Below are 25081 nucleotides of genomic sequence, written 5' to 3' on the forward strand. Positions count from 1 at the left end.
AAATTCCATGGTAAAAATATATTTTTTAATTTTATTTTTATACTGGTGGGATTGTGAATGCAATGTCTGTGAGTGTGGAGACTTTACCCTCTGCCACAGCTTTGAAAAGGCAGTTTGATTTGTGGGGGAGCAGTGATGCCTGTGGGGCTCCCCCAAGACATTAGTAAATTCCACTGTTTACCTAAGCTTTGACCAGTTAAGATCCTGACACATTGTCAAATAACCTTAGGCCAGTAACGCTCAGTATGGAGCAGATTTATGAAGAGTGGTGCTGCATCTAGTGAGCGCCACTTTTCTAGCACCCCTTAGCACCCCCTAATGGCACCATGTGTACACCATATTTAAAATACGGCGCACCATGGTGGTAGTTAGGGAACTAGCTTCATAATTTTTTACGCTAGTTCGGCGATTTGCAGGATTAGCGTAAAAAATGTTGAAGCTAATCCTGCGAAGCCCATTGACACCCACTGTAAACAATGGTGTGCCTCCCTTTGATGCCTGCTCTGAGCAGGCGTTAAAAGTGTTCAAAAAAATGACGCAAAGAAATCTCTTAGATTTCCTTGCGCCCTTTTTTCGGTCCCTGTACAGGGGAACTCCCCCTTTGCATACATCATGCCTGGCATAGACATAATGTAAAGCAAAGAGTTACAAAGTGGCGCAATACATGCATTGCACCACTTTGTAAATTTGGTGCAGCGATTTTGGCCTTGTTAGGCCACATTAGCGTTAAAAAAATGACGCTAATGTGGCGCAAGGAGGTGCTAGAGGCTCATAAGTAGGCCCCTAAAAGTCTTTCCATTGACTGCTGTGTGTTCACAGTTCTCTGATGGTTTTGGTTTGTTTTAGTACATTTTAGTTTTCTGCTCCTATGTGTTTCATTTACTTGAAACATGAATGAGGCAGGCACAGGAACATAGGAAGGGGGCCATTGCCCCCAATTCAAGGGAGAGAATGTGGTGTTATGGTAAGAGCTACTGACAATGGAACTGGGGAACCAGGAGCCAGGTTTGTGTTCGGCCTTGCTCCACACCTTGTGATTCTGGGCAAATAACTTGGGGCCTGATTTAGATTTCATGGGAGAGGTAACCACTTCACAACAGTGATGGATATCCCATCAGCCGAAATCTAAATCCCATGGGAAACAATGGGATTTAGTGAGAGTGTAACCCCACTGCTGAAATCTAAATCAGGACCTTAATCTCCCTGTGTCTAATTTAATCTGACCTTCAGTAATATAACTGGTAGTTTCATAAACGGCTCCAATGTTATTGGGCAGAGTTTGCACTATATAAAACTGCAAAAATTGGGGCCCCAGCTACTGTAAAAGCAGGGGTGGCACCTTTGCTAAGGCGGCAGAGCGTCGCCCCACTAGATTGGGGAAAGGAAATTAAAATGATAATAACACTGTGAGAAAAGAGCTCTTTTTGACATGGTTAGCCCCCACTTTTTGCCTGATGTATGATGTAACCTAGAAATTGTAATGCCCAGGGCCTCTGCTAACCAGGTTTCCCTGGGCCAGAACTCTTTCCCTAAAACTGTTGTTATGCATTGGATACACCTTTAGCTAGCACTATAAGCCCCTAATAAAAGGGTATTTAGGTACCCAGGGAATGGGCTTCTAAGGGTAGGACCCTGAGAGCAGCAGCACTGATTGTGCCACCCTCTAGGTCCATGCATCCAGATACACCCAGCACTGCCATTGCAGGCTAAGTGCCTGGTGCAAACCTAAAACACAGACTTAACATGGCACACTGCCTGTGTGCCCTGTCCACCAACCACTGCATACAGGACAGATAAGACAAACCTACAAGGCAGGGTGCACCATACTATATGTGAGGGCATAGCTGCATGAGCAATATGCCTCCACTGTGTCTTTGCCAAACCTGGGACATAGTGAGTGAACAGAGCAGCCATTTTAATGCATGTGCTGGACAATGGCCAACACGAGTTCCCCAGCTACATGATGGCCACTCTGGTTTGGTATCACCCTTTGTGACCTTGACAATCCAAGGGGACCCCAAGGAATCACCTTTAAACTTACCTGTGCAATGCTTTTCCAAGTTGTCCCTTGCAGTGGCTCTGCACCAGCTCCAGAGACATCTCATTGCTGCTCCCCCGCAACCGGGAGCCACCTGAACTTCTCCAGCTTGCACAATGTGCCCACCGATGACCTCGACCAACCTGCAAAAGAAGAACTTGGTAACTCAAATGTATGATTTTATATGTATTTTGAAATGTGACTTTCCATTGATTCCTATAGTGCGTAATTATGCACAAAAGACTATTTTTATTAAACTTCCAAAATCCATATCTCAAAAGTACTTAACTAATTTTGATAATCTTGGTCTTAAAAATGACATAAAAATCCAAAGTATTTTTATAAATTGGTCTCAAATTATTCCTTTGGATGTGTGAGTTGCATGATTGATACTGTTGGAAAATGGGTTTTTGGTAAGGACAGGTAGCAATAGGCCATTAACCTCCAGTTAGGTCTCAATAAATTAAACCCAGCCCAACCCTTGGTAGCTTGGCAACAAGCAACAAAGCTTAACTTAGGAGACTAGCATGTAAAGCATTTAAAAATCACAAAACAGTAAATAAGTAAAACACAAAACACACACAAAAATCCAATACCAATTTATAAAAATAGATTGTATTTTTATCTTTAAAATGACACCAAACTGATTAAAATAAGATAAGGGGAACCGGAGATTTACATTTTTAAGGAATTACTGTTTTCTAGCACATGAAAATGAAAAGCGCCAATCTGGTCATGACGCTACTGTCATGCTGGTGACAGCAGCATCATGATTGGTTTGGAGCCTGTTTGAGCCAGGAAGAGGATGGAGGGGAGACGAATGTGCCTCCCCTGATAGTAAGTTATTTGTTATTTTAAACATTTTTTTATTTCCCCACATTCCCCCATCCTGCCCCACCACCCCTATTGAGTGGCAACCGCCACTGTGTAAAAGATTGCAATAATTGGGTTGCAGGGGGTCCCTTGTTCTCATGGGCTCTGGTGCTGCTGCACCGTTAATAGCTGTGTCCCTAAGCACAAAACCAAAATTGTGATCTTTGGGAACAATACATCACTGTGGGACTTCACCTGTGGGCTAACAGAGCTAGGACCGACATCCACCCCCACCTCCCACGCCAAGAGGCTTGGCATCATCAACAGCATACTCAACATGACTACCCAAGTCAATGCCATCACCATCTTATTTTTCCATACCCTGAAGATGCTGAGGAAGATGTTCAAATTGCTCTCAATTAGCACCCTGGAAACCGTCACACACGCCGTATTCAGAAGCAAGCTACACCACGGGAACACCCTGTATGACAGGATCAACAAAAATGCACCAGAAGACCTGCAGACCATTCAGAACTCTGCAGCCAGAATCACTTACATCACACCATAACTAAAGGAGCTCCACTGGCACCCATCTACAAATGAGCACAATTCAAACTCCTCAACCACACTTTCAAGGCACAACATAACACTGGCCCAGGATATCTCAACAATTGCATCTGATTTTACAAACCTTCCCGACACCTCCCCTTGTCTGGACTCCTACTTGCATTAATACCATGCAGACGAAAAGCCCGATCTGGTGGTCAAGCCTTCTCCTACATTACTCCTAAAGCATGCAACGATCTGCCTCTACACATGAGCCTCCTCTATACTTATTGAATTCCGCAAGAAGCTGAAGTTTTGGCTTTTTGAGTAGTCCTACTAGGCCTTAGGTAAGCCTATACTCACACCTGCTCAGCTCTAGGAATACCCTCCCAGTGGATAGTGCGCTCTACAGATCTGCATAACATAGCAGGCAGGATGCTTTGATAGTAGAAAATGTGCTGCTTATCTTTCTCTTTCGAACTACAGACTTTAAGCAATCAATGACTGACTGAAAAGCGGAAATGTCACTGTCACTCGTCTGCGATCATCGGCGCTGTTACACACTTGGAAAATGGAGACACTCGTACAAAGGAAAACAATACATGTCCCTGGAATTGGTGTAGATTGCTTATAGATATTACATATACATGATCTCTCGCACCTACAGAATTTTTTTTAACAAAACTCAAGAGGTAGAAAAGTCAAATTAATGCCCAGAACCGAAAAAGTCTCAATACAAAAGAATCTAAGCAAGACTTACCATCAATAAAATTGAACAAACAAATCATAAAACCCAGAAAACTAAAATGAATTAAAACAAACCAAAACGATCATAGAACTGTGAACACACGGCAGTCAATCGAAAGACTTCTAGGGGCCTATTTAAGAGCCTCTAGCGCCTCCTTGCGCCACATTACCATCATTGTTTTTTACACTATTGTGGCCCAACGAGGCCAAAATCCACACACCATATTTACTGAGTGGCGCAACGCATGCATTGCGCCAATTTATAAACCTTTGAGCTACTTTATGCGTGTGCCAGGCATAATGTATGAAAGAGGGCGTTCCACCGTTAGATGGGCCGAAAAAATGCGTCAATTTTTTGGGCACTGTTTATGCCTGCTCAGAGCAGGCGTTAAAAGGAGACACACCATTGATTACAATGGGCTTCAATGAGCTTTTCAGGATTAGCGTGAACATTTTTTATGCTAATCCTGCAAAGCACTGAACGTCAAAAAGTCTGGCGCTAATCTCCTAACTACCGCCATGGTGCGCCATATTTTAAGTACAGCGCACACATGGTGGTGTTGGGGGGCATAAGGGGTACAAGAAAAGTGGCGCTGCAGTGTGTGCAGCGCTACTTTTCTTAAATATGCCCCTCAATGTCTACAAGTATGGGCGGCATGTGATTGCTGCAACTTATAAACATCATTGACTTATGTAATATTTTCTTTGATTTTGACATTGATTACACACGTGTTAAATTTATTGTGCCTCTGTGTTGGATGAGTAGAGATGCAAAAGAATACAATGAAAAAATAGGTGTTTCTTAAACCGTAACTTGTGTATCTACCCATACACACAGATACATATTGCATTATTACAGTGTATGCACATCTCTTCCATAAGAGTTTGAACCTGCCTCCAAGTCCTAATTTCTCTAAAATACTTGTGAAGTGATAGTCTGTGTGTCTTTATTTCCTTGACATCTAGGTGTTAGGCTTCAGATGGCTCACAGCCAAGATGATAGTTGAGCAAAAGAAGAGCTATGACCCTTTTAATCAGGCCTTTGATTTAGGCCCTTCTGGAAGTTAAAATGAGAGAGTTCCCAGCCCCCTTGTTGCCTGTAGGTTGCTACTCTGAACGTTATGCAGACAATGTACGGGCCCTTCTGAACTATGGTGTCGGAAATGACACCAAGAGAAATTCACCGTGTTTGATGGGTCAGCCGGATCACATATTTGGCCCAGAAATTTCTGCCATAACCGGGACCCGACAGGTGCCCCTTATTTTCCAGCACTGAAATGCCATATTTGTCAACTCTAGCGATTGGTCTTGTTCAAATCACGTTTTGTGATGAAAAATAAGCAAGTATGTCCCATGCGTGTCGCATAAGAGGATTATTTGAAATACTATAAGTATTGCAAATGAGCCTTCAGCCTACTAGTAACATAACAGTGTTGGCGTGAAAAGGCGACATATAATGCTGAAAGTCGTGGGAGGGATAGTTATTCAAATGAGAGCTACGGCACTGAGGCTGCTGGTGATGTACAGTATAGTGTTATAAATGTTAAAGATATCATTGCACTATAAGCAGTGCATTCTCGGGCATGCGAGGAATCGCACATTTTCTGTTTACTCTGTGATCATCTTTGATTTATGAACCTTTCTTCAGGGCATTGCCCTGCAACTGCAGTCAGCAAACGGGGGAGCACTGTGGGATATGTGAGACTACCTGCTCCACAGTGGAATTCCAAAGGTCCCGTGGGGGAAAAGGGGAGGGACTTCAGTGTGTGTCTCTATTGTATCTGTGAGATGTGCGCTGCCATTTTCTTTGCTTGTATATTTAGCTTCATATTTCACTGAACGTTGCTCACCATGTCATACATTATCCCGAGAGGAATTGTCTGATCCACTCCGCTAAACAAAATGTCCATCTCAGGGCAGGGGCCCAAAGTTTTCACTACACAAAACATTCATTTAAGTGCCGGGCACGTTTTCCTCAAAGGCCCACCACAGGCGCTGCTGAAGGTCGGTGTTGCAGAATACAATGGCTGCCTAGACTGCATTCTATCTCATACCCCTTTCATCCACCATTCTACACTCTCTGCCCTTTTATCTCACCTTTTCAGTTTTTTTTTCATCCCTACTTTCTTCCTTTGTCGCTGTTTTCCTGCCTTTGTCTTTCTCCCTTTTCTGCTGTGGGCTCTCTCGTTCTGGATGAAAGTATGACTCTGAAAAGATAAGTCCTAGTCCACAAAAAAGAGTGCTAGAAGGCCGCACCTGTAATCATGGCTGAAATTAAGCAGTGCCTTGAATCGCTCCATACATAATATATGAATGCCAATTAAAACAGCATTGTCACTGTGAGGAGGGATGGAACCTTGAACGGGTGGGATCTTATGCCCACAAGTACCTAAGAGACACTTTGGCCCAAGCCCCCTCCTCCAAAAGAAAATCTTACTGAGACGGGTGCTGATGTCCTGTGGTGTTTTCACACTCCATAATGGAAAAGGAATCCTACAGAAATGAGCTGGAAATCCATTATTTACAGTTGTTTTCAGTTTGTTTTCACTGCCACTGTGTTATATAGGCTCCTCACTGGTTGACCGTGGGAAGGGAGTTGATATAGTGTATCACACAGTGGAACTGTGTGAATTGCTTGGTCTGATAATAAGTTAGTATGTGAGGCCATCATACAAAACTTGCATCGGACTGAGTGCCACTATGTGCCACTAACCAGTTAAGTAAGTGCAAATGACCTCTTTAATAGACTAGGTCTGTGCTTACAAAGAAAGCACCTCCACAGCACAAAACTGGGTAAGATTAGTTAATAACCCTTTCAAGTCTAGCCGAAGTCCCTTAACTTTTCTTACCAGTTACCATATTCTGCCCTCACTCTCCTTACCGAAGTTAGAATTGTACAGTCCATGATGCTCCCTGAATTGAAAACTCTGTTCCCAACCCTGTAACCCTGTCCTACAAGCAACCTATAGTCCAGGCCAGATTCATTAAAAATGGCAATTTAAGTAACATTACACACCTGTGCTAAATCTCTAACGAAGATGGTCCTACCTGACACTTCAAACCCTTAAACAGTATACCACTGTGCAGAATTTACCCAGAGCAAAGAATTCTGTAACAAATGTTATCGCATTATTGAGGAAAGTGGCAGAGGCAAAAAGGTGTACTAGATCATGGTGTGAAGGACATCTCACTAGAACAGAAGCTATCCAGCTTACTGTAATCCTTTCCCTATGCTATGCCCCACCCTTCTTCTGATGCACAAAGCCCCATCCCACTGGAATATGGACTGCACAACATGCCAAAAGGCCCAGGGTAAAGAGCTGCCTTGCTTGGCTACTCCCTGGGCACCCAATTGAAAGTGAAACCCATGTGAACGTTTTTTTGTGTGTAGTGCAACCCTCAAACACAGCGCAGCTTCTTCCAGTGGGAACTTGAAATAGGGAAAGGAGAACTGAGCACTGTTCAAGCAGCGTCTGTTCATGGGCTCCCTGAACGAATGATTAAGGACTGAGTACCAAGTCCCTTTGAGAGATAGTCCCCTTTTCCTCGAAATACACGTGTCTTCTGTTTGTTTAACATGTGTTTATGCACAGTGTTGTGGTATATTGTGTTATGCTATGCTGTATGCATGTTACATAAAATTATGACATTCTACAGTCCAACATTTTGCATCTTGATATGTAACAATGTTAAATTTTTTAGTAGTTTGGTATATCATACTATTACATGCTACATTGTATAGTAGTATGTTATACTATAATATGTCATGTTAATTAGTGATATAAAGTATCATGGCATGCAATGTTTTAGAGTGTGCAGTGTTTTGCATTTAGTACCATGCTATCGTGTGCTATGTTATGCTAAGCTAGTGGTGTTTGAAGAGTGCATGTCCTGCCATTGGTGTTTACTTTACAATCTCATCATGGCATCTCAGTTATCTATCATAGAGCTGAATTCCACCTTTTCAAAATCTGTTTTACAAACAGTGCCTACAATTTAGTGACAGCTATGATAGACCATCTGTCTCTATTTGGGAGGCAGAAGAGCACTGAGCATACTAGCTGGTGTGGTGTCTGTGCTTTCTGGGTTACTAACAGTTCTACTAAGGGGTCATGGATGCAGTGGTAATTGACACCCAATTTCATTCTTTAGAATAGCACACCCAGCTGTGCACTAAGAAAACAACTCGATATTTGATCAAAAGTGATTATTTCAACATTATCATCCTGTTTCTTAGTAAATGAATAATGAACACCCAGAATGTAATTAAAACAGCACTGATGCATGGTGCTAGCAGTGGCAAAAAGTTGAACTGTTCTAATATGATTATAATAGCCATGGCAACCTAGAACCCTAAAGACTACTTCTGTGTGCTACACTATGAGAGCATGGAGAAGCTAAGTTGCCTCTAGAATTTCTTTGGGCTCAGTGCACTGCATACCTTGTCATAGCAGATCAGTTGTGATTATCAGAAAAACCCACATCAGCTGGGCTCCTCTCCTCTCTGTATCAGCTCTCAGCATAAAATGGCTGCTGTGGCAGTCTGGTAGAACCTCTCTTGAAACGCTGTGGTGGAGATCTGTCTAATTCAGTAGTCAATTGATGGGGTTTATTTAGGGCTGACCATTGAGTTTTACCCTATGTTGAGAGATTTTCCACTAATCCGAGACACAACCGGAGTGAACCACCATGATCAGAATACATTAACTCGGACTACATGTTTATTTTACACATCCACTGTCAGACTTTGAAATGTAGATATCATATAGCTTGTACCAGACTTGTGTCACCTTATGTGTTAGCAAAGTCATTGTTCAGATTAATTGATACTTTCACAAGTTTGCCAAAGATAACGACATGCTGAATGTGTACCAAAGGCAGATTAGCTAATTTAACATGCTCAAAATGGAGTGTGAGTTTACTATACGAGAACATACATCTATACTTATCTATATAAATTTAACCTGACAAATTATGGTAGTATATATTCTGAATTAGGTACACTTGTAGATCAGCAATATAAACTCCACATTTTAGCAGAACACCAGTGGCCAAGGAAATGGCTGACTAAATGAAGGTCGGTCAGTTTTTCATTTTTTGAGCTGGATTTTCTTTTGCTGATTCTCCTCCCTCACTGTATCACATACGTTTAACTCCTTTACTGAGTTGTTGTTTTTTCTATGGTGTGCTTTCGTGGATTCTGCTGCTGTAGAATACAGGGGTCCAAAAGAAGATCGAAAAACAGTCACATATCTGTAAATGGAGATTTTCCCATCTTTGCAGCAAAGCAAACTCCTCAATTTATTAAGGATATGGAGGTGAATATTATGCTTCCAAATATTTCTGTCTAATTTACAGCAGCCATGAAACAAACAAAATCTAAATTTCCCAGAAATCCTATCATGTGAATGACAAAATACTGAGAAACAGAACATCAAGCACACTCTATCCCAAACCACATACCCGTATGTACTATTTCTTGCAGAGCTGAAACATCTTTCTTGATGCAGAGCCAAACTCAAAGTTGATAAGTCAAACAAAAGAAGACCATCAATAGCAGAAATACCTGCAAGAAACAGAATCACTTCACTGCTGGCATCCACATAAGATTCTCCAGGTTCGCCCATCCATTCAATTTCTACAAAGGACCCTTCTTCATTGCATTTGGGACTAAAAAAGAACAAAAAAGATTTGAAATATAACCAGTAAATATATGGGACATGAGGTAGCCCATTGTGTACTCCTCAGCATAACGAAAATAGTGGAGGGATAATAGTCACCACTGTACTTTTATTAAAATGAGCACTTTCTTTGCTACGAAACTAAGAAAATCTGCATTTTATGTCAAGTTACAAGGCTCTTTTATGCCTGTATAGATCACATTCATTTATGCCAGAGAAGCATGAGTCACCAGCTTCCACTAAAATGTGCAGAACATGAAGACTTACAACACACACTGCCAGTACACACACTCACCATGTGCACGCTGCACAGCATGTCACCCTTCTTGTATTGCACTTCACACAAGCCCACATAGACCCAGAATATAATCTTATTGCGCTCAGACTGCACAACGCTACATCTCTCATGGATCCCCCAGAGGGACACATACCCCCAGTACATGCACTAACCTCACATGCACTAAACAATACTTCTCTACCCCTCTACTGTATTTTTTCCAGGCACACATACAACCAGCACAGTCACTTCTCCTGCACTTTGCAGCACTCCACATCTTCCTGATGTACGTCAAGGGCTACATTAAGCACACAGTAGTGGAATATTAAAAAGGTGAGTTAGTCTGTCGGTCTCACTCCAGTGACACAGGGTAAACATCCTCTTCACTACTACTGATCACTACATGGTAAGCTGCCACTACCACACCTGTGCAGCTTAACACTTCACAGAGGCAGTATCTTTCCACCACCACAAGGGTAGCATTTTGGGTTCTTCTTTTGGTCCAACAAGCCTGCCATCCGGAAGACAGACCGATGTCATGGTGTACATGCATGATTTGTGTTTGCCTATGACAAAAAATTAGCATTAGGGATCCAGACAAGAGCACAGTCTGGCACTCAGGGCAGGGGTGCACTTCTCTTGCCATGCAAAAGACTTTTCCATCTCAACACATGTTTACTAATTAACATTAATTAACATATAAACAATTACCCACTGAATATCCTAGTGAACCCAATAGACCAAACATAATACGTTACTATATTATTTTTCACATAAATGCCACAATAACATAAGTAACGAAATAGAACTACACTTTAAAACAACATAAGTGATACAATAGTATAAACTACTAAAAGAATATATACTCACCCTCAATATTTTTGTCTATGACATTTTTATAACCATGATATTTTGGCTGCAATATTAGGGTGGAATGGTAATTTGGATTTGATATTTAGAGGGAGTACCAACTGAAGACAGTTTGAATGCCAATAAAGTCCTTTGTTTTGCATATCATAGAAAAACTCTGCTGGCTTGTGCAGACAACCGTGTGACAAAGTCGTAATTCAGCAGGCAATAAAAGTAAGCCTCCATTTCAAGCTCTGTAGTCACACTCTCTGTTGATGCAAGCAGAGACTCATCTGCAATCAATTAAAGAATTATCTCCTGGGTTCAGAGAATGTGCAGGCTGATGACTTGAGATGTTTGTTTGCATTTTCAATAGACTTCTCCTTCCATCTGGAAGTCTTTCAGAAGATCAAGAGACAGTTTGGGATTGACTCCAGACAGGACGTTCTGCTGCCTTTCATTTGCTTCAGGGGTAATGTGAAGGAGGCTGAGGTGGAGGTGCTATCATTTCAATGGTTCCATGGCTTTATCCTTGCCTTTCCCCTTTTATGCTTCTACCCAAGGTTCTCCTCTAGATTGGGAGAGGAATCCTTGATCATTCTGGTTCTTTCTGACCTAGCAAGTCTTGGCTCCCGCTGCTTTGGCTGATGGCAATCAGGCATGAAAGGCCACTTCCTGTGTCCGTTTGTCATATCAAAGGCTGGTCCTGTCCCCCAGTTAAGTATCTTGGTTGTTGCTGAGAGCCTGAAGGCTGAATAATTAAGTATATTGACGATGGGTTTACCCAGTGGTAGGAATCTTACAACCTTCTAGGTACACTTTTATGCTTTAGGCATATGCACTGTGTGCACCCTGAATAACTAATCCAGAATATTGAAGACTGCAAATATTGAGAAAAAATACCAAATCCAAAATATTGAAATGTAAAAATAGCTTTTCAATACCTAATAAGGAAAATAGTATCTTCCTTACTGTATGGATCTATAGTTTTTCACAGACAACATTATTACCATTTTGAATAGTACAGATATAAAAGAGATTACATTTCTGGTAAATGTATGCTCTTCAATGCTACAGTGTAAGATATGACTGGAACTATCATTAATTTGATTAATTTATCAACATTTTTCCTTTGTGATAAATTATCTGTGTGACTATATGGGAGCGGATGAAGACTCACTGAGATCCTTGATATTCAATAAAGAGTGACTATTTCAAATAACTATAGCCCTTGCCCTAAGGTAGCTATAAATCACGCCCTCACCAGGCACAGTTTTTTCATCAAACATTTTACTGCAAATGCTACAGTGATATTATCAATGATGTCAAAGAAAATGTCACGAGTGATGTAATATCGGTAATTAGCAGTGCATTGTGAGGGCACAAGCTATAGTTACCTTAGGGCACAAGTTGCAGTAACTTGAAATAACTCAGCTGAACTTCTGTGGTTTTGTGCATGTAAAATTTGAACTTAACTATAACATCCCTGTAACCTTTGTTTTTTTAGTGAATTTTTAAGGTTTTTTTAATTCTGTTTTTTAACTATAACATCCCTATACCCTTTCTTTTTCTCAGTTAATTTCTAGGGTTTTTTAAACATTAAGTAAGTTGCCCATTGCAGTGTACGGTGGGGGTTGGGCTAGATGCAGGTCTTGGCCTGGAATTGGGCTGCCCCTTTCCCCCAAGATTGCAGCTCCTGTCCCCCCCCCCCTTAACCCTGTTGTCCAAGTCCATGCCCCTGTTCCCTCATTACAGTCCTGAGTGGCTGTTTTGTTCTACCACTGCCCTTCCCACCTGCCCACCTGCCCTGAACAGTTAGCTTGCTGCCCCATCCACCTCCTCCCTGCCCTCTGTTGTCTGAGTATCTGCACCAGCCCCCTTCCCTCCTGCCCTGCATGGTCCAGTGGGCTGCCACTGCCCTCCAGTTAGCTTGATATCCCTGACCAATCCTCCTGCCCTCTGTTGTCCAATCCTATGCCCCCTTTTTGCACTCCTGCTTAGCCTATGTGCTTAGCTTGCTGCCCCTAACCTCCTTCCCTCTGCCCTCCGATGTCTGTGTGCATGCCCCTGCTCCTTCCTTTTTTGGCCACCATGTCCCAAGGACCTGCCATTGCCCCTCCTATCTACTCTGGGTTTTCTGTTGGGCTGCCTCTGCCGTTCCCACCTGGCTAGCATGGTCAGATGGCTGCCATATGTCCCTGCCACCTCCACCCTGCCTATCCGAGTTCCATGCTCCTATCCCCTTTGCCCACCATGGCCGTTGTGCTGCCACTAAACCTCCTGCTTGCCATTGATGGTCTTCTGTGCTGACACAGCCCCTTCCACCTGCCCTGTGTGGTCAGCTTGCTGCCTCTGACCCCCTCCCACTGTCCCTCCGTTGTCTGTGTGTATGCCATTATGGTCTCACTGTTGCCTTCCATGGTGTTGTGTTTCTATGCCCATCTTGCATGCCCTCTGTGATCAGCTTGATGTTCCTGCCCTTGCCCACTGCTCTCCATTTTCCATGTGCAGGCCACTGTGCCCTCACTCCTGCCTTGTCTGGTCAGTTTTTGAGCCACTATATCCTCCCTCCTGCCATTCATGATCCATTATGCTGCAACTGTCCCTTCTGTCCATCCAGTATGGTCAGCTTGCTGCCCTGGCCTTTTCCCCTCTACTCTCTGTTGTCCATGCGCATGGCCCTGCCCCCTCCCTATTGCTTTCCATGGTCTGTTGTGCTGCACTGCCATGCCACTTGCCTTGTGTGGTGTATTGTGCTGCTGCAACCACTGGCACCTGCGCTTGAAGGTCAGTTTGGTACCCCTGCCCAACTCCCTTCTGCCCTCGGTTATCCGAGTCCATGTCCCTCCCCCATCCCTTCTCTCCTTCGTGATTGAATGTACCATACTTGCCAACATTTTGAACTTGGTAAGACAGAGATTTTGAAAAAACCTGGGGAATTGATTTTCCCCATTCACATACATTGAAAAAGAGGGGAGTTTAGACAGGAGACAGATAAAATAAAGATCTTTTGGGCTTAAAAACATCAGGAGTCTGCTGTCTGAATCGGATCTGTTGGCATGTATGGTTGTACTGCCACTGCCTCTTCCTTCTGCCTTCAATGGTTTGTGATTGTGCAGCATCCTCTCTTGCCTGTCCTGCATGGTTGGTTTGCTGACTGACCAGACAGTTGGTTTGTTGCCCCTGCCCCCTTCCCCTGAGCCAATGGTTGATTGTGTGGATCTGCCCCTCCCGCCTGTGCAGCATGTTCAACATGTTGCCTCTGCACCCTCGTTCCTGCCCTCAATTATCCAAGTCCGTACCTCTGACATGTGCCTCCCCACAGTATGCTAATGAACAACTAGGTTGCTAACATTCTATATTTATTACAAAGGTTTGGCACACCTGGTGCCCTCTTGATGTAACCAAAACTGTAATACCCAAAGCATTTCCTTTAGAAATTATAAAAATGAGAGGGTCTTATTTCCATAAAAATGCTGGTTAGTGCTCTAAAAAACTAAGAAGAGGACATATTTAGTGAGTTCTCAAATAGCAACAAAGCACTTTTACATTATTTGTTATCTGTATGTTTCTTTATCCAGTTGATCACTTAATTATATGTTACACTTAGGGGGAGGATGTGGCATTATGGCCAGAACTGCAGACTTTGGAACTAGGGAAACAGGTTTGAGTTTCAGCATCAGCTCAACATTCTGTTATTCGGGGCAAAACACTTAGGGGGTCATTTCAACCCTGGCGGTACAGGACCGCCAGGGCTGAAATGACACCAACAGGCTGGCGGTGCTTCCACGGTCATTACGACCACGGCGGAAGCGCCACGGTCGTACCGCCGGGGCCGGCGGTTTCCCACCACAATGGCCCCGGCGGTAGTAATCCGCCAGGGCAGCGCTACTCTACTGAGGATACTGCTAGCAGCGCTGCCCAGGGGATTACGAGTCAAGGCTGGCGGTACGGGGAGTCGTGGGGCACCACTGGCATGGGCAGTGCAGGGGCCCCGTGACAGGGCCCCATGCGTCTTTTCACCGTCTGCTCTGCAGACAGTGAAATGCGCGACGGGTGCAACTGCACCCGTCGCACGGCCGCAACACCGCCGGCTCCATTTGTAGCCGGCTCCTATGTTGCAGCCCACATCCCCGCCGGGCCGGCGGGGATGTCATAATGGGCACCGCGGGAGTGCGGCCGCATTGGCGGCAGCACGGCGGTTACAACCGCCGCCCGCCAATGTTGTAATGAGGGCCTTATATCTCCCTATGCCTAAATCCAAAATTAATGTGTTTTTTTAATGTAACTGTCTTTCATGTAAAGCCCTACAATACCTTTGGGTCAAGTCTGCTCTATATAGGACTGCAAAAAGACAAGAAATGAAGAGCCTCATTATGAGTTTGGCAGAGGGGATTACGCGGTCACAAACATGACAGAAATCCCATCCGCCACATTACAGGTTCCATAGGATACAATGGAACTGTTAATACAGCAGACGGGATATCTGTCACATTTGTGATGGAGGAATCCCCTCTGCCAAACTCGTAATGAGGCCCTAGGTTTTTTGCAGACTTTTGCCATTTAGCTATACGTGTCCTATATTTGAGTAATATTTATTCTAAATATTTTCTCTGGTGGTCTTCTTGGGAGACCTGTTTGCTATGAAGCTCCCTAATATCCTCATTTACTGCAGTATCCTCAGTAGAAAATGCTTTCAGTTTTCCACTTTAATTCCATCAAGATGGCATTCAGATGTGTCACACTTTTGGCAAAAACTCAGAATGTTAGCACTCTAGTTGCTCATTAGAGCACTTCAGTAAAACTGCTGATCACCAAGGAGTTAACTGGCAGTCTGCTGCTGGTGTTGAAAGTGCAGGTCAGAATATTTTAATGAAATAGAGAAGGAAGATATTTGAGAAGTCACATAAAACATGTCCTAATATTTCTTTTTACAGCACTAATCATAATATCTAGGCCAAAATGAAACCCCTCATGTTGTTCCTTTCTAAATTAAATGTTTAAAGTTTTACCAGTTTGCTTCAATCAAGATGGCTTCAGGTGTGCCACACGTTTGACAGAACTTAGACTTCTAGTGCTCTAGTTGTTCTTGAGAACACTCTGGGTGACTGCAGTAGAACACAGGGAAATCAACAGACAGGCTGCTCCTGTTGGAAGTACATGTTTTACTGAAAATGTCAGACTTCATTCTCGTATGGCTGAGAAAGTGTGAATTTACAGAAAACATGCTCTCATTTTAGATTCTGGAGCACTCTCCATAACCTCTATGGAATAATCACGAGAAAGCAGTTTTCTCACCACATGATTCATGAAATCACAGCAGAAGGCTTTTTCACAGGGTAAAATCACACTAGAAGACACCACAATTCCTAAAATGAGTATGGTGCCATCAATAAATAATGTATTTTGTAACCAAACTCGGTTATCACCGTTTATGCATTCTCCTTTTTGTGATCTTCAAAACCTGTCCATCACTACAATGTATTTCAATAGGTACTATCATATATATTGGCCCCGAGATGGCTGCCAGGACTTTCTGGTTGAAGTGCTGACAGCCAATCAGATCTCACCATGAGATCTGTGCTTAGGCTCCAACCAGATAGCTATATTTATTTTTCCTTTAATAACTCCACAACTACTGGACAGATTTATACCAAATAACAAAAAGCATGACCTGGACACCAAGATCTATGTTCCTGCCAAATTTGGTGTAATTCTGTTCAGCGGTTCAGGCTGTAGTCATGTCTAATGATAACATGGGAAAATGCATGGGAAAAAGGTGTTTTGGGACCCCCCCCCCTTTTCTCTGACCCTTCTTGATGGATCACCCCGAAACTTTCAACACCGCAGCTTAACTGACTGTCATATTAGTTCTGAAAATTTCATGAAGGTTTGTCTAACATCGCCAAAGTTATTGGCAAAAGAAAAAATGCTTTTCCTGTGGAAACAAGGTCCTAACTATACCTACCGTCGACCGCCAGAATATAATACAAATACAAACATATATATCTATATAAATATATATATATATGTCCTTCAAATGTTTTCACTAGAGTCGCTGCTCCACACCTTGTGGGTGCCCGATGCTCGAGGGGGTGAAACCCACTCAAATATATGCCAACTGCTCCAAACAGATGACAGGCACTCAGAGGGATTTTTATTAAGATATAGTTTATTTCCAAAAGGTACATATATATGTATATCTTCAAGGTACGTAGATCTGGAATTAGGAATAGTAAATCTATACTTCCCTTTATAGACTACCTTTTGATATTTTGTCCCTTGATATTCTGTCCACAATGTTCTTGTATGTCGATGTCCTTGGGATCAGTTTTCAGTAGTTCAAATGCATCTGCACTTTAATGGAAGACATTCTGATTTTGCTGTGAAAGTTATATTTGTCTCACCTATTTTGACTCTTTAAACTGTACTGACACCCTTGTAGACTGCCAAGGCAACCCCATTACCCCCCCAACCCCGGTGGCAACCAATCGCTCAGGCGTGGCTCACGAGAGGGAAAAGGGGTGGGGCGGCGCCTGGCTGGGGAGGGCATAAAAAAAAAAATGAGAAGAAAAAGAAAATGTACCTTTTTCCCGTGCCTCTCCATTCGCTCCTCCGTCGCTGCAGGCACAGGCTCCCAGCCTGCCCTGTGGCCAATCCTGACGCTGCTCATCAGGATTGGCTGGGAGCACCCAGCTAGGGCGCTCCCAGGCAGACTGGGAGCCTGTGCATTCTCGCTCCAGCCTGCAACTGTGTTGCTGGGCTGGAGAGAGCCTATTGCGCATGTGTGTTTGGCTGGCTCGAGACAGCATGCCAAAGAGCAGGCCAAACATACATGCGCACTCCCCATCCGTCCCAGTCACGCCTGTGGCCCTGCCCACTTTTATAAGTAAAAATATATAACTATAAAAGTTTTGCAGCTCCTGCTGCTGGTGGGGGGGGGAGGGGGCGGGGCAATGCTTTTCCACCCTAGCCGAGGAGCCACCCCTGCAATTGCTGCTGCCCACGGGAAGCCTGCAAAAATTTGAAAGATGCCGCCACTATTGGGCACCTGAGCCGAACCCATCCAATCCAGCCCGCACCTGCCTTTGGGGCCCTATGATATGCGGTGCAGCCCCTTGTTCAGATTATCACTTCCCTTATTTTTCAGGCCTTCTGTCACACTAGTGAACCAGACGGTGACTCCATACATTTTGCCTTTAATAAGCATAGTCGGGTGTTCTGTAAGAGGTGCTACCAATCAAACCTCATATTTTAGTCAGCAGCCAAATCCACACGATATGGCCAAAGCCAAGCATTTTCTTAGCCTCAAACAATAATAATGACTTGTTCTTGATGTAGATCTTAATACCACGGTGTTTCCTATTTATAAATCTCGTAAATAATCGCCCCATTTAATGGCACTTAGTTTATCAATTCATAGAGCTGAAAGGTGTAGGCGGTCTTGGCAAGGATTTGACATGTAATTTATTTTAAGGATTGTAAAATTAATCTTATCGCTAGTCTCCCAGCAATATCTGGGCACGAGGGATTAGTAACTGTGTGTTCCAGTTTATTGTCAATTAAGTCTATCATTGTTGTACACACGATTCTGAAGCCTTTCGTGCGTTTACTTGTAAAGGTCAACACAAGGAAGACGCTTTTGTGATTTAAATGTCATGTTCAGTTTCACTGAATCAGCAAAAGCAGATTTATAGGGTTGTAAACTGCACTTTTAATGTCGGAAAATGCATCAGGACGGCGGATTTTCATAGTGTTAGTTATTGGCGGAGAAGAGTGAGTGTGAGCAAAAACGGTCATGCACAAATGACCACTCAAAAGCGTTCCTGTGTTTAGTTGTGGTGCGCCTGCCCTCTATTGGCAACAACTAAGAAAAAATGCAATTCTTGTTTTTCAGTTTAAAAGCAGTGTTTAATTAGCTTGATATCCCTGACCTCCCTGGGGGCCACCGGCGGCGCTTATTTTACCGCATGTGTAATTTCCCAGAGCAAGAGAGGGAAAAACACAAAAGTGATAGTGGAGAAATCCGCCACAAAGAGAGAGAGAGGGGGAGAGCAGCAGGCCGCAGGAGTAAACGAGCAGGGAGTGTCTGGCAGTGGATTGAAGATGCTTGCGGTGTATTTAGCACTATGCAGCCTCGGTATTATGCGCGCCTACTTTCAATTGCACCAGCCGCTGAATGCAGAGGCCTGGGGACCGGCACTCATGCTCCCTTCATTCAAATGAGCATACAAAATTTGTTCAAAGACTCGGTCACCGTAGGAAAACCTGCTCCCATTTTATTTTGTATTTCATGCAGTGAAATTAGGATGAGTTTAAATAATGGTTTTAGAATTTAAGAATTCGGGTAATCCCATTATGCCTTGAATTGTAAATAGGCACAAATCAACTGTATACTAACACACAATTCAAATTAGATGAGTGAGTAAACTCATGTTGAATCCCATTTCATCATAGGGCCAGATTCCCCTAAAAGAGAAAAAGCTTAGGGCCAAATTTACAAACTTTTGATGCAGGGCAGCGCCCCAAACCACCTTGCCGCGCTGCCCTGCTTCAAAAGAAAAGGGCAGGAATGCTCCATATCTACAAAATACGGCGCATTCCTGTCCTTTTTACCTGTGCAGTTGCGCATGGGCTACCATGCAAGAGTGTCTGTGCTGCAGGGATGACTGTTTTGGTGCAGGAAGGGACATCTTCCTGCACAAAAACAATCCTCTTTCTATGTGTGCTACAAAACACACTGAAAGAGGGAAAAACGAAGAGAATTTTTTTTATTTCTCCTTGTTTTACCTACCTTATGCCTCCCCTGGGAAGGCGTAGGCTTTTGACGCATTCCCAGGTTTCCAAAATCTTGTAAATCTTGGAATGTATAAAAATCCATGGGTGTTGCTGTGAGCACACCCACAGCAACACCCATGGAGCGCCTCTGATACAAAGTAAGGCAATGCAGGAAAGCGCTGCGTTGCCTTACTCCATATCCACAAGGTCATGAAAAGCCATGCAAAGTGGCTTTGCGTGGCCTTGTAGATATGGGCCTGCGCCACCGGTGCGTCACAAAAAGTGACGCACTGGCAGTGCAGGGCCCCTTGTAAATATGACCCTTAAAGTGTATCCAAACATTAAAACAGTACCCATCCCCTCCCATCATATAACCACAGTTCCACCTACCTCCACGCATGAATAGTGTGTGTATGTGTGTGTGTGTGTGTGTGTGTGTGTGTGTGTGTACATTTGATAAGCGACATCATGGCACACAACTGTTAGGCTTCGATTATACCTGACAAAGCAGTTTCAAGAAAGTCTGACTGTGGAAGCTATGAAGGTGTGCTTAGAATACATATTATGGGTATTCTGTGCATATTTATTTTAGATACACATACCTGAGTTTAGCCACCAGTGTTAGATATTTTATGCCGTTACATAAACTTGGATTGTTTGGCATGGAATGATTTCCTTTATGCTTTTCAGAGAATATATACAAGTATACGTAGTCAATGTGGGTGGAAAGTACATGAAGGCTGTTTCAAATGTATCCTTGGGTCAGATTGGCTTCCATACTGGAAAAGTTGATGAGGCATGTGTATGGGGCTAGAGTGTGGCCCCAAAAGGGGACACTGACCTAATGTATGTTGCAGAACTGACTTGTAGTTTGTGATGTTAATATTTTATTGTTCTGTTCAGGGCGGTCTCTGTTATGAGTTTTTGTGTTGCATGTTTTTTCAATGGTGTAAAGGTATGCAAGCATACATAAGATACTAATTTTCGACAACTGACAAGACTGTGAATTCCACAAAAGTAAAACAATTGTGATTTCGGGGCTTTCGTCCATATGTTTAATTCTGGGTATTCAGGCACAACTTGCGTTTCACAATGAAAATGAACGTTGTGAATCCTTTCAGTGGCATGCCACATAACTCTTAAAGTTCCCATGATGCTTCACTTCCCTAGCCACAGTGAAGTCATTGATGTGGTGAAAAGTTGTTCATAGTAGATTGCTTCTTCTGGTGGATTTTACATTTTAGTGATGCTTGAAAAAAGAATAACAGAACATATATTTGAAATAGCCATGTTTTTTATTCAGTCTGACTGCTGCTCTACTTTTTATGGACTGGACAGCTGACAAGGGAGGTGCCAGGAAAGGGGCTCATATCACTACACCCAACCCCTGCTACAGAGGACCTGTGCCAGACGAACTTTTCATCTGCTTGCCAGCTTTTCCTCTTCACCCCATTACCTGGTGGGGTACCATTTTATTGTTCATCATCTTATCATTTGTCATCTGTCCATGGGTAAGTAATACAGTAACAATATATATGTATAAAAGTAATATCAATGCCTTAAAATATCTTGTGCAAATATTTTTTAAAACAATAGAAGTTGTCGATTGATATGTTTTTTTTTTTTTAATGTGCGATTATTTAGGTGATATTAAAATATGTAATGCAAAATAAAAGGAATTAGTTATTAAATATTTCATCATTTCAAAGTTGGGATTAGTATTAGGGTAAGAGTTACATTTTGTTCTGTTAAGAAATTCAAATTATTAAAATTAAACTCATCTAAAAAATAAAAGAACTAAACAAATGTTAGACTTTGAGTTGGGGGCCAAACAAAATAAACCTAATGAAATTACTTTACAATATTCTATTGCAAGAAAATATTAAACCAAGGCAATGGTTACACCGGTAGGGCTAGAAAAGATAATTACTTTAAGACTACTTTAAAGTATTTAAAATGATTCATTAAAACAAGACGTGATGCCAAGCACAATGATATTGCTAAAGCTAATAGCTAAAAATGAGGAAATAATTAAAATATGCATAAAACATACCTGCACGAGAAAATGTGAGACGAGGAAAAGCCTGTACGGACATGGAAATCAAAGATATTTATCAATGCTGGGAAAGTCTCTTTCAAATCTACTGCAGGGCTCAGTCACATCATATAACAGCAAGGCTTAAACAGCCGCAAAATGCCCCCTGTTGGTCATGAACATACACACACTTCTTTCGTTTTTTTTTTTGTTTTTGTTTTTTTAGCCAACCGCATTTTGCATTTTGGGCCAGGAAATATATAATCTGCGAGGCCCAGAATGATTTGTATACATTTTGCATGAAATCTAAATGAAAACAGGTTTTTATTATCCATTTTGCGAGACCCCCACGAGAGTTTTCGAAAAAGAAAAAAGTAAGTAAAATTAGTTCGAAAGCAATGAAAGTACACAAAAATGTGGTATTTGGAACACAATGAGAATTAAATTTGTACTTTGGATGTTCCAAGACAAGCTCAGTATTATTTTCACCACAACTTGGAGGTATCTACACTGACCTTCATAGAAAAGTGGTATTTGAAGATGTAAGATGTGTCAATTGACCATTAAAACAGTGAACCTAGCATGGCACACATTGCCTTTGAGAATTAATGGATTGATCCAAATTTGGTATTTACTTTATCTTTGTGTTTTGTGAAGGGTTGGGGAAACAAAGATTGCTTTAGAGGGCTGGAAGAGTAAAAGGGAGTAAAGTGGATTCGGCAGAATATTTCGAGTCCAATTCTAGAAGGGGAAGGTCCATCTACAGAAATGTCCTAAGGTCCTTGTCGAGACAAAGAAACAGAGTTCAGGAGGGATTGGCCATGACAATGTAAGGACCATCCATGAAATAGTTTGCACCTCGATCTGAGCAGCATGTGATGGCGCTGACAGTAAGCATCTTTTCAGAATGTAATGAGTAAAGTATTTGGAAAGGTACTTATACTTGCCATGCTTAAAAAAGGAAAACTGAGGTATGACGGATAGGGTTTGTAAAGCTTTTGTTACTTCTTTCATCCCAACAAATCCAAACACCCAGGGGTAAGTACAGAGCATGGTCAAATTCTCTTGTGCATGACCAATGGCTGTGTGCAGTGGGCTATGTACACACATAACCATATACCCCTGATGTACACAGCCACAGGTCATGCACAGAGGATTATGCCCTCACAGGGCACTTAGTTTATATGTTATGAAAGACTGACCCTTGTACCCAAACCCAAGAACAAAGATTGGATGCCAGGCCTGTGCTCAGTCAACCCTGGGTTCTGCTCAGATGCATACTGGTACCTTTCCTTACTGGAAGCCAGAACTTTGTGCTGAAGTCCCTCTGAATTCCCTCTGCGCAAGGCTGAAGGCTATCCATGGTGGATTTTACCCAAGCAGTAACCAGAAATTCACTGAATTTTTTTTGTTAAAATAGTTGCCATTTTCCAGTCTTTAAGTGTAAGGAAAATCAAGATTTTACTAAAGACTCCAGGGCTGGCCTATGTGCAATCTTTTTAGTGACTTCCTAACACAAGCAGCAGTAGGACCGCAGCAACAGAACAGAACCAAATGTAACAACATGTATTTCTTCCTGGAATGCAGCCTTTTTAATGCTATCTTCTAAGAATAATAATGCCACAATCTCGTTCAGTACTGAAGGACGTGAATACAAGTCTTAACAACAGTCCCTTTTCATAAACCTCTGCTGCCTTGAACATCTGCCAAGCTGCAAACTTCCAAACTTCTTCTTTTCAATCCTAAAAATGATAAAACATATTTAAACCCTATCCAAATTACATTACTACGTACAAGAAAAAACTAGCAAAATCAACACAGAAGGAACATTTAATCAGGTATAAGAACCATACCAGTACGGGTTCCACCTACATTTGTCCAGTTTAGGAAATGAGGTTGGCATAATCCACGGTCATGAGTGTTTAATAAAATGTAAAATTTCATTGCACTTTAAGCTTGGAAAAATGCTATTTTATTTGCAGATTTGAGGCTCGAACTATACGTAATTTCAAAACACTTGCACCACACATTCAGATGCATGCATAATTGGTTTTAAATAAACCTTTGCCAGTGTTGACACATTAGACTAATAGTAAAATATTTTTCCACTGTCCACCCAGTACAAAGGCTTTATATGCCCTTGGTCATTTTGAAAACTCAGCACCAACCATATCCACAGTTTTCAGTTTTACCTGTCTCATTTCCTTTCATACTCTTTGATACAGCTAATCGAACACAGCCTAGGTTGAGCGCTGAAATACAGACATTTGACAATCCTTGACATTGTTTTATTCCTCATAGTTATAAAAAATACTAACCTCTCAGGTGCGTAGAATCTATTAGACAACGCCTTAACATCAGAAATTCTCCTAAATGAAACAAAACACACCAGGATTGCTAATTTCAAGACAATTGTTTCAATGGCAAATCCTTCCTACTGGGCCAATCCTTTAAAATTGCAACAATATATTATGGTTTTGGAGGTCTCTTAAAATAAATAATTCACATCATCTTACATACTAAATCATATTCCTTACTGAAAACCCAAAATATGCCCTGCCACAAACGCTGACCTATATGTATTAACCATTCAGTAACTCAAACCTCTACTGAAAGAGCCAAAAAAATCACATTAACCATAGGTGTTCCCATGTGATTAAAGCCCCTTTCAAAACATTAGTTACACCAGGATTTCCAAGTTGAACGGTAGCTCCTTCTAGCTCCAACTGCCCCTGCTTCTTTGACCAAAACTGAAGCTTTTCAAAGGGACCCCTGATTCGCCAGAGGTCTCTGAATTGGCAATGTAACTACCTGAAGCTGCCCTGTGTGAACCAACTCACGTATCTCCCCCTGTAAGTTGCTCAAAAGGGTCAGAAATATTGGAAGTATTGATGGGGTTTGTACAAACATCTGCATAACCATTAGAACTCACACTTGTGATGGCCCCCAAGGAGTAAAACACCCGCCCTACTTGGTTTGTATAACAAAACTATCTGCATAACTGCAACTGTCTTTGAAGTGCAGCAAATGTAACAAGATCAATATAGAACTTAAAGGCATCTTTATTTATTGCTTGCACTTTCGTGACCGACCAAAAGCGACTCAGGACGTACCAGTGGGTCATGACCCACAATTTGGGAAACAATGGTTCATGTGCCTGTAATCATGATACGCCAACCAAAATATAATTATACTATACCACCACCAACGTTTCAGTGTAGGTATGTGTGTATGTATCATGGAAAGCCAGGACAAAAATATATTAAATTGTAAAAAATGATGGTTTGAAATGCTGGTTTGTGTCTGTGTTTACAGAC

At 42.3% G+C, this 25081-nt stretch overlaps 1 long non-coding RNA gene across 2 annotated transcripts in view; it reads left to right on the forward strand.

Annotated features, from left to right (window-relative positions):
- LOC138300685 (uncharacterized) overlaps positions 1 to 25081 on the forward strand; it is a 189899-nt gene that overhangs the window by 156257 nt on the left and 8561 nt on the right. For both annotated transcript variants that reach the window (XR_011204984.1, XR_011204985.1), the window contains exon 2: positions 21033 to 21240. This is a non-coding gene — a long non-coding RNA (uncharacterized lncRNA). The remainder of the gene's footprint in view (positions 1 to 21032; positions 21241 to 25081) is intronic.

Source organism: Pleurodeles waltl, chromosome 1_2 (genome assembly GCF_031143425.1).
Source record: "Pleurodeles waltl isolate 20211129_DDA chromosome 1_2, aPleWal1.hap1.20221129, whole genome shotgun sequence".
NCBI classification, from domain to species: Eukaryota; Metazoa; Chordata; class Amphibia; order Caudata; family Salamandridae; genus Pleurodeles; species Pleurodeles waltl.